Below are 13,950 nucleotides of genomic sequence, written 5' to 3' on the forward strand. Positions count from 1 at the left end.
CCTTCTACATGTTTACATGACCTTCTTCATATTAAATGCCCAATTTGTTTTGCTATGGTTTGTGACACCCATTTTTAAAGATCCAGGCAATAGCAGAAAGTCCTACATTTTTACTTGTTCACAAATGGGGTTGTGAATACGAATTCATGTTCACTCTATTGTAGTAACTTCTGTACACTTAGGTCAAAATGTTTTGGATTCATCTGGATGCTTATCAGAGGGTTATTAATGTGTGATTAAGGAAGAAGTAAGGCTGATTTGGATGAGTTTAGACAAACAGTTCAGAGGCACTCAGTAACTGGTACAAAAAGGTCATCCCAGGACGGACTAACTTGAGTTAACATCAGGTGTTTTACACATGATGCATGTGATTGCAAAAGACTTAAGTGTTACAAATTATACCATCAAAACCAACATTTTTTTTTATATAAAAAAATGACTTGAGAGGAGCATACACAGATTCTTTGTGATGTGAGAAAAGAGCTGATGCTCGCAGATAGGGTATCTGGTTGAAGCCGGTTTGTTTTTTCGCCCTGAAATGAACCTCTTCTGCTTCGTGTTGTTCACACAGGTGTGAGGTCGAACCCTCCTCCCCCCATCCCGCATGCTCTCTGAGCACGTAACACCTGCCCGCCGCTCGTCAGTGTACAAGATGTACTCTCGATTACTCCTGCTGCAAAAGAGGAACAACAGCTTTCACTTTCTGCTGCTTGTTTGTTTGTAATGTGTGTAAGCGCTGAGATCAGCAGTGTGGGTAGCAGGTTCAAGGCATCTGGTTCATATGTAAAAATTCATGTCTCAATTTATTGTTGTTGAAAGGGAGCAAGTTGTGTATTGGATAATATACAGTCAGCCAGTGCTTAGACAATTTATTAGCCTTAAAAATACTGTGATTTTGCATGGAAAATGCCACAAAAAAAAAATCAAAAATTGTGCTTAAAAAGGGTTGCCTTTAACTAAAATAATTCAAAATATTAAGAAAAACTATACTTGTATCTGAATGATACTTAAATAGCACTGCAGTAGACTGTAAACAACAACAAAAAAAAGTTGGTTTTGCTGACGTCTGAAGAGTGTGGGCATGTGGTTGCGATTGCAAAATGGTTTAAATCTCTTACGGCTTCTTTAACACCTTCTGTATTTCAATCATGCAGAGCCGTTTTCCAGAAAACATAAACATCTCCAGGAGATTATTGCAGCAGAGAGCAGGTCAAATGCAGTTAGAGGACAACAGGGTTGAGAATGACATCTGCACTACTGTTTGATGCATCAAATCAGAGATTGCCGAAGAAGATTATCACCCGCTCTTACGTTAAATCCACCAGCTGCCCTCACCCATGATTCACACTCTTGATGAAGACAAATCAGACCTTTAAGAAATCTGCAGGTTGCAGTCCTCAATCATCAGTAAAGTAATTGTTTGACTTGTGTTTAATGGGAACTTTCGTCGAACTCAGACCAAAGGCAACATGTTTGACATGCATGAAAGTGACAAATGTCTGCAGTTAGCTTTGTTTGTATTTATTTAGCTGTTTTGTGATTCTAAACCACTTTTCTTTTCATTTTTTTTACATTTCAAAATGTGTAGAATTACATACATATATCATCTACAATACCTGGCCAAAATGTAAGTGTCATGTGGCTGCTAACTCATATAGACCACTTTTTATGAGCAGTGCTGGTTTCAGAAGTATTTTAAAATCCCATAGGGATTTTAAACAAGTCTTGGTTAAAGCACTAAGCCATCAACCAAACCAACCAGTTGAATCACAATGCAGTTCAATACGCTCTATGCACGAACCCTGCTGACGTATGCCCGAAAGAATCTCAGCCTCTTTTCTTCCCATAGACTGTAAAAAAAGATGGACGACGCTCCTCCGCTCTTTTCCCATTCTTTTCCTTCAGAGAGAACTGAACCAATGTTTCGATATGACGCTGACATCTTGGGACCTGAGTCTGCGCACTTTGCGTTTTCGGGACCAGTCATGCGCAGTCGTGAGCAGGTAGTAAAGCCACGATATCAAGGCCGCGCCCTCACTCTCGCTGAATCTTTTGCAAGCACACGCCCCGCACTTAAGTTGGCATTAAGTTGCAATTGGCTATATGAAGAGTTCAGATGCAAAAGCCTCTAAGTGCCATTTTAAATTTTCTTCTAAAATGATCATTTTTATCAAGCTTGTATATTTAAGTTCAGTGATTTCACTTAAAATGCAATGATAATTACCTATTAATTGTTATTTAAGTGAAATTACTGAACTTAAATATACAAGTTTGATAAAAATCATCATTAAAGAAGAAAATTTCAAATGGCATTTAGAGGCTTTTGCATCTGAACTCTTCATATATATATATATATATATATATATCCAACACTATCTCACGGCCAATTCGTACGAATTCGACGCATGATTAAAAAGTGGCTAATTCGTACGACCTCACTCGTACTAATTCGTACGATTTGTCTAAACCCACGTGATGGTTAGGTTTAGGGGCGGGGTTAGGGGTAGGTCATTCGTACGAATTCATACGAATTGGCCAATTCGTAAAATATGTACGATTTAGCAAAATCGTATTAATTCGTACGAGTGAGGTCGTATGAATTGTTATGAATTAGCCACTTTTTAATCATTCAGCGAATTCGTACGACTTGGTCGTGAGATCGGGTTGATATATCACATATCTTACATCATGGAAGGCATATTGGGCAAGTCTGAGGCAGATAATAATGGATGAAAGAAAACTGGCGGTAACAAATAGGATCGGGGCCTAAAATTTACATTTTCTCCAGGTATCTCTGTCTCTCTCTCATTCAAATGGGAAGTTCTGGCGCCATACCAGGCGAGATCGGTCGTAAATATGGCGGCATTTGGAGTGACGTAGGTGGCAACAATGAATAAGGTCATAAGGTCAACACACCCGAGTTGTTGCAACACATTGGACAAAGAAAAGCTGGCTTTAATTTTCGTTAGAACCTATATTTTAGTTCAACCTACAGAGTTCAAAATTCAAAATTAATGAAGAGATAAAAAGCAATGTCCGCAGAATGAGAAAAGCGAAAGAGGAGAATATGGACTCAGCCATATAGGGAAATAGGCCAACTCGTCATGGCAATCTTGTAATGGAGCCTGAGGTAATAGTTTTACGTTTTAGCGCCATGTTGCGTTGATCAATACGACATTTCTTGTTGCATTTATATTGGTCAGTAGAATTGGGTCGTAGAGCAGTCCAGTCTGAATAGGACTCACTGAATATGAATCTGTAACTACACTTAAGTATTGATTTCTCACAGCAGATTGATTTCTTACTTTTTAGTATTGATTTCTTACAGACGTTGCAGCTTACTTAAGCTCCAGCTCTCACTTGAAAGAACCTCACGAATAAACATGCACGCTAATGAAATTGCTCTTGCTTCAGTTTATTTGTTTAAACTTTCCAGCAGTGCCAGCATAGCATTTTCATGGGCAATTCCTTCTCTCTTTGCTGAAGATCATTGTCTCAGTGAAGTGCGTCACTGGCGTCTCTGTTTGCATGCAACACCGCTATGTGAATGAGGCACTCGTGCTACGCTTAGATATTTTTTAAACGATGTCTCATGCTGAGAGAAGACTGTAGGGAGGGGAGCTGTAGGCCTGAATCATATCGAAGACACAAAGTTTGTTATTGTGAGATGTGCCACCCTGTTTCATTTCCTGTTTTAAGAAATAAGAGCGTCAGGCAGGATGGGTGATTGGGAGATTGGGTTCTCACTGTCTGAGAGTAATACAGTGTAATGGTGTGAAATATTATAACAATTTAAAATAACTCTAATTCTGTTTTGATATGTTCTAAAAACAAAAATCTAATTTATTCCTGTGATCAAAGCTGAATTTTCAGCATCATTACTCCAGTCTTCAGTGTCATATGATCCTTCAGAAATCATTCTAACATGCTGATTTGCTGCGCTAAAAAGACAAACAGTTGTGCTGCTCAATATTTGTGTGATGCATTTGATTTTTTGAGATTATTTGATGAATAGAAAGCTCAAAATAACATCATTTATTTTAAATAGAAATATTTTGTAAGAGCCTATTAGCTGTCTTTACTGTCCCTTTTGTCCAATTTAATGCATCTTTGCTAAATGGAAATAATTTCTTTGAAAAAAAAAAAATTATATATTTTTTTGATCCCAAGCAGTTATTTGAAATATCTTACAACCCAATGAAACAAAGAAAGGGCACATTTCTAATTTTGACCTGTTTGTGGGGTAATTCAAAAGGCTGGAACAAAAAGGCTGGAGTCACGTAGTTATTCCAAGAACTAAAGAAAGATCTTTAATCCATTTGTAATCCGTAATCGCAGATTCTTTCATAACCATTTGTAATCATATCCTCATTTAGGTCGGTTCTAAATGTCTGACGTAAGCTGGTTCGTCAAATATTGCTTTACTTCAACGTATCAATTGTTTTTTAATGTAAACAGTTTAAAAGTATATATCACTTTGATTTGAATCAGACAACACAATCGGCTGATAAGTACATAAATAATTCAATTAATAACTTTTTTGTCTTTGTCGAGACGCGACAGATGCAAATCCATTTGTCCTTCGTGTCAGAAGCAGCGCGTGCACGTCGCTGGGAGAACGCCGGAAATAGTACCGGGAATCAGTTTCCTGTCATGGATTTGTCGCGTTGAATCGCGCCACTCACATCCGATGTAGACGCGCTGTAAGTATGAGCAAGGTGGTGGGCGGGCAAGATGGCGCTCTGACTAAACGTGCTTTGAAGAGCTCCGCAAACTCAGACTAATAATTCGATTTGTAGTGCGGTAAGAAAGACTGCCTATTTTTATTTTGGTACACACGATACCTTTTCTACGAAATTAATAATCGAAAATGGGAAAGTCTGAAAAAAGAAAGAACAAGACCGTGAGTCAAGCCAAAGCTAATCCTACTAAAGTTACCTCGGTAGAACAGCAAGTTTCAAACAAACTTTTGAGTGACAATTTGCATGATTACCTCGAGTCGGAAATGGATAGTGCTGATATTATGCCTGCTGAAGTAGTTTTCTCTACTCTCCCCGAAACACCATGCAAGTCTCCTGTTATAAAACAGCGGAAGATTGAGAGCATTGATGCCGCTAATGATGTCCTCTCGCAGCTCAAAGAACTCACAGTGCTAATTAATAATCGTTCTGATGCCCTGGAGCGAATGGTGGCGGAGAATGCACGAGCAATCGCGAGTATGAAAGAGACCGTTAACGAAAACACCAAACAGATAGCCGACGTGAAGACAGCTGTTGAGTTTGTGTGTGCCGAAGTTAATGATGTTAAAAGCCAACTCGGTATAACGGAGACACGGGTGAAGAAGGTTGAGGCGAAATCATCTGAGCATGAACAACGTCTATCTCATCTCGAAGGATACACACGTCGTTGGAATCTGAGAATCTACGGGATCCCTGAAAAGGAGAGGGAGGATGTTCGAGATAGGGTTATCCAGGTCTGTGAGCAGCTTTTACCAGAAGCAAAGGACAAACTTCAATACACCGTTGACACTGTTCACCGACTTGGCCGGAAACAAGGGAGCAACGACAAACCTAGAGGGATCATCTTTCAGTTCACCTCGCGCTTCTACCGTGATGCCATTTGGCGGGCTGCGAAAGACTCTCAATTTCTCAGAAACAACAACTTAAAATTGTCTGAAGATCTGTCCCCGACAGATAGAGAGAAGAGAAACAAACTGTGGCCTCTCGTGGACAAGGCACGGCGGGACAACAAGCGGGCATACTTTGTAGGAGGAAGGGCTTTTGTGGAAGGAACCGAAATTTTTCCACCAACCTGACTTGAGTCTTTTGCTACTTTTGTTTATTTACTTGCTGACTCTAGTAAATCTGCACCTTTCCGATTCAGGACCAGATGAACCAGAGTATATCCACGCGAAGCATCTAACGTTATGCCCTCGAGTCAGGTATTTTGTTCCTTTTAGGGTTTAACTTTAACGTTGCACTTTTTTTTAAAGTGTCACTGAGTTTAAATTAGTAGCTCATAATTTGCCGAACAAAACGGTACTTTATTGCTATTTGTTTATTTTACACGTTTGTTACGTGTTTATTTTACACGTTTGTTACGGGTTCTTAAACAACATTACTTCTGTTTAAAAGTCTATAATCTGAACATTCATTTTGTTTTTTGTACTGCACTACATCAATATTTTGTCTTTAGGCTACTCTAGTTTGCTGTGCTCATTTTATGCACATATTTCTCTAGTCTCAACGAGTTCATTGTATTAGCTTTTATCAAGATAAATCTTTTTTTCTTTCTTTTTTTTCTCCTTTTATGGTTCTTTCTATTCACTCACTTAATGTTCGAGGGCTAAGAAACCTTACTAAACGTAAAGCTATATTTTTATATCTTAAACAGTTTAACTCTGATTTTTATTTTTTACAAGAGTGCCACTCAGTCAAAGAAGACTTTAATTTCTGGAGATCACAATGGGGGTTGGACATGTGGATGTCCCATGGAACATCAAGTTCAGCTGGAGTTTGCATCTTACTTCATCGTTTTAAGGGGAAAATTCTGTTTTCTGATTGTGATCCAAATGGTCGGTATATTTGCCTCCTACTTGAAATTTCAAATATGATGTTTATTGTTACCAATCTTTATGGTCCTAATCAGCAAAAAGAAAATGAAGATTTCTTTTATCAAATGGAAGAACGCATACTTTCATTGTTAAATAAATACCCCAACTCCTACTTGCTTTTCGGAGGAGATTTCAATGTGGTTATAGACAATAATATTGACAGATGGCCCCCAAAATCTAATAGCTCTAATTCATATTTAAAAATGTTCATGCAAAGGTTTTCTTTAGTTGATAGCTGGAGGGAAACTCACCCATCTTTAAAGGTATTTACTTGGAATAATAAATCCTTCTCATCCCAATCTCGCATTGACATATGGCTTGCTCCTAAAGAGCTGCATAATATTTCAACTGATATTATACCTTCACCATTATCGGATCATAAATGTGTTTCTATTCGCATCGCTCTCTCAACTAATGTGAACTCCCATAGGTCTCCCTCATATTGGAAGCTTAATAACTCAATTCTTGCCTATGATGAAGTTAAAAATAAAATTGATGACATTATTACAAATTTTTGGAACAAAGCAAAGGAAGAAAATAGTTACTGCAATAATTGGGAATTAGTTAAATATGAAGTCTGTAAATATTTTCGAAAATTCAGTAGTGATTTGGCTAAAAAGAGGAAGTCTAATGAGAGTAATGTTATTTGTAAAATTGCTAATCTTTTGGCTAAAAATGTGGAAGATATTACTGATCTTGAAAAAGCTGAACTTGCTGAGCAACATCTACAATTAGACAAAATATATAAATACAAAGCTGAAGGAGCTTACATCCGATCACGCAGAAAGTGGCTTGAGGAAGGCGAACAAAGCTCTGCTTATTTTTTCCGTTTAGAAAGACAACAAGCTAAAACAGGTAATTTAGGGAAACTCATGATTGATGGAAAATTAAATGAAGATCAAAAAGTAATTGGAAAATTTTGTTCTAAATTTTACACAGACTTGTATACATCTAAATTTTGCCACCGAGATGCATCTGATTTTTTTGACTCTCTTCAGAATGTACAGCAATTGAATATGGTTGATAAAGATTTTTGCGACGCTCCTATTACCATGAAAGAGATTGTAGAAGCAATTAAATCATTAAAAAATGGAAAATCTCCTGGCACTGATGGACTCACTTCAGAGTTTTATAAACTTTTTAGTAAAAAAATAGCATCCTTTTTATTAGAGGTTTTTAGAGAAAGCATAGAGAAAAAATGTCTTCCTCCCACCCTATGTCAAGGAATAATCTCCTTAATTCCAAAGCCAAATAAAGATCCCCTTTTCATTGATAATTGGCGCCCAATCTCTTTACTAAATAATGATTATAAAATAATAGCTTTAGTTATGGCCAAAAGACTCAAATGTGTCCTAAATTCCATTATTGATGAAACTCAGTCAGGATTTTTACCAAATAGACATATATCAAACAACATACGCTTAATATTAGATCTATTGGACTATTCATATTTACTCCCAAAAGAAAGTTTTATATTATTTTTAGATTATTATAAAGCATTTGATACATTAGAACATCAGTTTTTGTTTCAAGCTCTAAATAAAATTGGCTTCGGGGACTCCTTCTGTAATATGGTTAAAATGCTGTATGTGAATAGTAGTAGTTCCATTAAGTTGAGTAACGGTACCTCTCCCAGATTCTTCTTAAATCGTGGAGTGAGACAGGGATGTCCAGTATCTCCCTATCTTTTTTTAATTGCAACACAATTTCTTAGTTCGCACATTAAAACAAGCCAGCTAAAAGGCATCAGAATTGGCAATACAGAGATAATTATTAATCAGTTAGCAGATGATACTGCCTTATTCTTGGAGGACTCTCTGCAAATACCAGCAGCCTTACGCACTCTTCATCTCTTTTCTAAAGCCTCGGGCCTACATCTAAATCTTAATAAATGTGAATTACTTCCGATAAAAAACAGTATGTTCTCTTCAATTGATGGTATTGCAGTTAAAAACTGTGTTACATATTTAGGTATAAAAATAACCAAAGATAACTCTAGGTGCTCTGCTAATTTGGACCCAATTGTTTCAAAAACAACGAAACGCCTAAACTGCTGGCTGCAGAGAGACCTTTCTTTGAAAGGCAGAGGTTTGCTTGTTAAAGCAGAGGGTCTGTCTCGCCTGACTTATGCCGCTCAGTCACTGTACATTGATAAGCACACCTGTAAAATTATTGATGGAGTTTTAGTTAAATTTTTATGGAAAAACAAATCCCATTATTTAAAAAAATCAGTGATACTTAATTCTCAAAAAAAGGGTGGCCTGAATTTAATTGATTTTAGTTTACTAAATAACACAATTAAAATAAATTGGCTTAATCGATTCCTTAAAAACCCTAACTCTATTTGGAATATTTTCCCTCAGCTTGCCTTCTCGCAACTTGGGGGTGCAAAGTTTGCTTTAATGTGTAATTATGATGTGTATAAACTCCCTGTCAAGCTATCTAACTTTCACCAACAAGTTCTTTTAGCATGGACTCTCATTTACAAACATAATTTTTCTCCTCATCGGTGTTACATATGGAACAATAGGAATATTTTATTTAAGAATAAGTCTTTGTTCTATAATCACTGGTTCTGTAATGGAATAATTCATGTTAGACAACTCTTTAATAATGAAGGTCTGCTTTTTAGGTATGCAGAGTTTCTTTCAGAATATAATATACCTGTAACTCCCAAAGAGTTTGCCACAGTTATGGATGCTATTCCATCTGGGATACTCATACTTTTCAAAAATAACACTGTCTCTTTGAGTTCATTATCTTTGCCTGAACCTGTCAATACTCCTATTGGTGAGATATGTTTCACTGAAAAAAAAGGAAGAAATTATAAAGTAAGAGTTCTATTCCTTGAGAACATTATTTCTGTCCCTCCTGCAATGTCATATTGGAATGGACTTTTTGATGACTTAAATTGGCAAAAAATATGGTCCATGCAACATAGGTTTCTCCTCACAAATAAAATCAAAGAAATATCCTTTAAATTAACTCATAATATTTACCCAGTTAAAAATTTCCTAAAGAAAAAATTTAGATCTCATTTTGACACAAATTGCTCTTTCTGTCTGAATGACACTGAAACTCTTCTTCACTTATTTTGGTCATGCAATTTTACTCGGCAACTTTGGAAAGATGTTAGTGGTTTTATCTCAAGCAATATCTTGAAGAATTTCTCCATGAATCCCAAAACTGTTATTTTTGGTTTTTTTGAAGCTGATTCAAATGCCTGCTTTATTATAAATCTACTTATTTTCTTGTGTAGATTTTATATTCACAAGTGTAAGTTTTCAAATTGTAAACCAATTTTTCTGGTGTTCTTGCATGAGATAAAACATTACTTCACTACAATTTCTTCCTCTCTTAACCCAAAAGCACTCAAAACATGTAAAATTTGTAAGTCCTACAAACTTTTTACTTTATTAAATGTTTAGATTTATTTTCATCTATGTATTGCCCTCTTTTTATTTTTTTTTTTTATTTTTTATTTTATTTATTTTTTTCCTGTTTATCGTTGTCTAATTTCTTTTTTGTGCTATTATGTTGTTGATGTTATTATTATGTTGTTTTACTCTGTAAACTGAATGTTTAAATAAAGCATTAAAAAAAAAAAAAAAAAAAAAAAAAAAAAAAAAAAAAAAAGTATGAGCAAGGTGCTTTTATCACTCAAAAGCTAATAGGTCAGCTATTGACCAGGACAAATGCAGACTTGATGACCATTTGGGCAGATCCCGCAGTGACGTGTTTGTCATGTTCTCAGACGGGTCATACATGCCACAGGCTGGTGCTACAGTAAATCCACATAAGACGTTCAAGCTTCCTTCACACCTTTTGAGTTCTTTTCTCATGGACGTGTGGTTGTCGAAAATTTTCGTCTGCCCTACGCAGTTCACTTCCTCTTCACCGTGTGTGCAAATGAGCCACCTACATGAACATTTTAAAGGTCTAGTTTATCTGAGTACCTGGTTTGTAGTTTATCTGTTGTAGTTTAATTGACACATCGTTCACATATAAGGGATATGTTGTTAAAAGAGTTCATCTGCATTGCGTCCAAGCCACAAGCTGTCATCAGCTCTCTGCACTGACTGATGGCAGTTTGCAAAGTCTGAAATGGACCTAACACCATGCAGCTCTTTGACATGTTCTGTATGGGTTACAGTACGACCGCTGTATGTTTAGTCTAATGGTAATGCTGAGCCGCGTGGTGGACATCTGATATCTCACACACTCACCGGTACAGCCTGTGCAACTACAGATACAGCAGAAATGTCACTAACACATTGCAGTCATATCCAAGTGTCATCTATCATTTTTTTTTTATAACTTCTGGACCTCTCGGGTGGATGGGATATTGACACAGTGCTAAGTTATGCGATCGTTAGATCATAAATCATCTTCGCACCTCATGTTGGAGTACCTGAGCACGATACACAATTTAATCTGCGTTATATAACCTTTCAGGTGTATTCCTCAGGGGAAGTGTTCAATTAAATGAGGATTAAACTGTATTAATATATAGCAATCATATTTGAAGGCTTTTAACAGGTTAACAAACTAGACATGAAAATCTGGATGGATGTACCACCAGTACACAGCACAAGGAGCAATACTTGTTTCATGCGGACAGGAGCCATTTTGGTTGACTGAATGGAAGGATCAGGTTAAAATAAGCTCCTGTAAAAGTCAATGGGAGCCGGATTGAACTGGCCAGAGCTGTAAGGCGAGAGAGTTGCCGACACCGTTTGAACTCCACAACCCGCGGGTGAATGTGCCCTGATAAAATATTTCAACACTCCCAAGTATGTATGTTGAGAAGTAAGCGCACACGCAGAGATATTAAGTTGCCGCTCTGGCCGCCTCCGTCATAGGCCAGTCCAAACCAGTTCTTGTTTATCACTGGTACACTGGCTGCCCTTGTATCAACAACTGCAAGCGAGCGAATGAGACTTGTCACTGCATTGAACACAAACATACATGACTAATTTGCATGCTGCATGTGCTTGAGGTCAAAGTTATCCAAAACAAAGAATTATTGTTGCCGTTGCTTATTTTAATGCTGAATAATTTTGAAAGCTCGGATATTAGTGTAAAGCTTTAATGCGTCATGACTGTTTTTCATTTAAATTCAACAAAAGTCTAAAGTTTTTAAATTTTAGTCAAAATTAAACATTTTAAATAACTTATACATGATCACAACTGGTGGATTGCAAACCAAAAAATGAATTTAAAAAAAGGGGGGGAAAGAAACCCAATGCTAAATACATTTTTTTTATTAATTACTAAATGCAGCTGACATGATCCAAAATGTGCTATATTTTATCATTTTTATAATTTTTTATATTATATTCATATATTCACACACACAGTTTTTAGAAAAAACTTCAGAAAAAGAATCCTATAAGAGACTGTTCTGGTGGCAGCCAATCGGGTGTCGATCTGGCACTCCTCCACCATTGGCATCGCAGCATGTCTGTGAAAGGGGGCGGGGCCTGCTCTGCTGACCACTGATTACACTGACTCAGCTGAAAGTCGGGGTGTCGTGTGTCAGTGCTGACCCCTCTGGCAGCACAGTCACCGACTGACAATCCCTGACTCGTGGAGCTCTTCTTAGAAATATGTCCCGCCGTTTCTGGCCTAATGTTACAGTTATGAAAGTGTCCTCCATTCCCATATTTAGATCCATGGCATTATGTAAAGGGGAGAGAAGGGTCTTCATGCAATTCTGTGTTTGCACTAGACTGTGAAATGTTTTGCACCTGTTGTGCATGAAAAACTGAATCAAATAAAATGCATCTATGATTTAGCATAGACGCTTTGTTGATATCCTTGATATGCGTTTCAGCTCCACTGACAGAGCAAATACACACCTAGAAAATCGTACAAAAGCAAATCCGACATTCTTTTGTTGTCTGCGAGTCTAGACTTTGACAAGTTCGGTGATCTCTTCACAAGACTCTTTCATTATGTGTTGAAACATGCAGAGTTAAACCCTTCATAGAGCGCAGATGACGCAGGCTCGTCGTTTTTCTCAGGTTAATCCTGCAGTGCTGTAAACACCTGCCACACACACACAGGCTGTCGGGGGCCTTGTCAAGTTCATCCTCTAATGTACCCATCGAACATGTCTGGAGACAGTTCAATTATTAACACTTGTCAAAAAGAGCCAAGGGCGAAGATGTATCATCATCATGGCTATCCGTTAAGACACACTTCTCAAGTGAGCTGGTTAGGCCAGTTATGCACTGTACTGAAATGCTGACATTATGTGAATGTTTTCACAAGGGCTATATCTCAGTAATTATAAGGTTGTTAGTCCAATTGCAAAATCCAATTGCAAAAGGTGTGTTTCTTGTTCTTGCTTGGTTGTTAGTTTTAAACATCTAGTGTGTTATGTAGCCTAGGCCTACATATAGCAAGACAAAATACTCTGTTAGAGCATGTTACGGACCACCAAATGATTTGTTTTTTGTAGCCATGACTTTAAAGGTGTGATGAACTGAGAAATCAACTTTTCCTTGAGCTTTTGACATCTAAGAGGTCATCATATTAAAAAAATATCCTGTATGTTTCAGAACTGAAAACGTCCTTATTAGTCCAATAAAAGCTTTTATTGACACCAGCCTCAGCAAACGACTCGTTTTTAAAAGTGGGGAACTATGACGTCAACGAGGATAAAACACCACCCCCGCAGAAGACGATCAACTCCTACTATAACAAGGCCGGTGTACTAAAATGTAAAATCTGACCTTGGCTGTTGGGTTGTTGTGTATGGCATGCGTGACTCGTCCAGAAAAAGCAAGTTGTGAGAAACCAAGATTAATAAAAACGTGAGATGAAATGCAACCCATGTACTTTCATTTCTGAGGTGATTTGTTGTGTTCGTTGCAACAAAAAGCTATTGTGTTCACATCTCTATCAACTGTCATTCTGACTGTCATCAGACAAACAGAATTCTCCCAAAGAGTCATAGAGTCTCATGAACGTGTCGAGCACAGAAGACCAACAGCCAAGGTCAGGATTTTCTTTAAATAATACATTCAATGTTGTGGGGGGTTTTTACCAAACCCTATCAAGTACTACCAGAACACTTGGAATTTATATGATACGCGATGCATGGGACCCTTCTGGTGATACTTCTGCATCTTTCTTTAAAGTTTGATACTGGTCGCAATTCAAAGGACAATTTTTATTTTATTTCTCCTTTTGTGGTCCGAAAAGGACACATGGTGAGTAAATTATGACTTTATTTTCATTTTAGGGTGAACTATCCCTTTACAGTTTTTGCGTATGTAACTGATGCCACACGCCTCACTCTGACTGGGATTTGAACCCGGGTCGCCATC

Source organism: Pimephales promelas, chromosome 23 (assembly GCF_988280905.1).
Source record: "Pimephales promelas chromosome 23, fPimPro1.hap1.1, whole genome shotgun sequence".
NCBI lineage: Eukaryota > Metazoa > Chordata > Actinopteri > Cypriniformes > Leuciscidae > Pimephales > Pimephales promelas.